Raw genomic sequence first — 1,218 nt, 5'->3', positions numbered from 1 at the left:
TCAAAATAACATCAGTCCCATTGTCCTAGTCCTGGTGTGTGAAGGAGAGCAGCAGCAAGATATGATGACAGGAGATAGATCCAAATTGCCAAATTCATTACCATTTTCCAATTCTAAACCATCCTTAAAGAAAATTATATATGGGGTCATACCATCCTCATGGTGGGCCAGCGGAGCAACCACGCTGCCTGAATTCATGTTCTCACCAATAAAACACTGGTCGTTTTGAAATGAGCAAGAATGTGCACGATTTGTTCTGCAGCCCCTATCATAAAAGGCTTTACTTCTTCAGGCTTCCCTCTGATTGATTTCATGTAATCTTTGGTATAGTTCTCATAGCCTGGTCTTTTGTGAAGCTGGTTTCCTACAAGTGATGGTTCTTGACAGTGTCAACACCCGTGATGACTGTGCTTTGGGTACCTTTGCCCTCAGGCCTTCAGCAGAGGCATTTCCACCAATGAGTGAGTCATCCTTGTTACCCTCTGTGCTACTGGCCATCTGCCCCTCCACCTTCAGGCACAGCCTGTCTGCCATCTCCTGGATCTTGTAGATGTCAGAGAACGTCTCATCATGGCTGATGAGGTCCTAGTAGATGATGGTGAGGGAGGCTGGAAGGAGACAGGGACGCTGGCTTAACAGGAGTCCAGAGCTCGAAGCAAGCACAGTGCAGTCGAAACAGCACTCAGGGGGATCCTTGAACAGATTATTCCTTTTGCTGCTTATGGTGAGAAGGTCCAGGGGTGGAAGGGGTAAGGAGGCCATGAAACCCTGTGGCTCTACACTCTCCCTGTTCTATTTTCTTTCCTGCTGTGGTTGCCTCCTCAGCGCTAAGACAGACCTCACACGAGACTGCTTGCTCCAAATCCCTTTTTGACTCCTAGTAATTTCACAGCCACAGAGGATCTGGACTTTGAGACTCAAATTCCATTCTCAGTCAATTGAACTACCTGTCATCCTCCCTCAGTTCCAGAGACAAGCATGTGGGTGGAGGTATTCATGGTAACAAAGTTTGGTGGCATAATATTGCCACCAATGTCTGTGCATTGTTGTGTCAATTTAACTGGATGCTCACTGGTGGTTCTGAGGATTTTCACTGTCCTTTTGCTCTCCCACTTCAGCCCTGGCACCTGACTCGGAATGGCTCAGGGTCACATTGTAGAAATTGTACCTGATGAGAAAAATAACTTCTATCATGTCAACTGTAAAACAGATAGGATG

At 46.6% G+C, this 1,218-nt stretch overlaps 1 pseudogene; it reads right to left on the bottom strand.

The window, feature by feature from the left end:
* LOC118623812 lies at positions 1-762 on the bottom strand (annotated as a pseudogene).
* Positions 763-1,218: the final 456 nt, after the last annotated feature.

This window comes from Molossus molossus, unplaced genomic scaffold (genome assembly GCF_014108415.1).
Source record: "Molossus molossus isolate mMolMol1 unplaced genomic scaffold, mMolMol1.p scaffold_m16_p_10, whole genome shotgun sequence".
NCBI classification, from domain to species: domain Eukaryota; kingdom Metazoa; phylum Chordata; class Mammalia; order Chiroptera; family Molossidae; genus Molossus; species Molossus molossus.
This window is presented reverse-complemented; position numbering and strand designations above follow the sequence as displayed.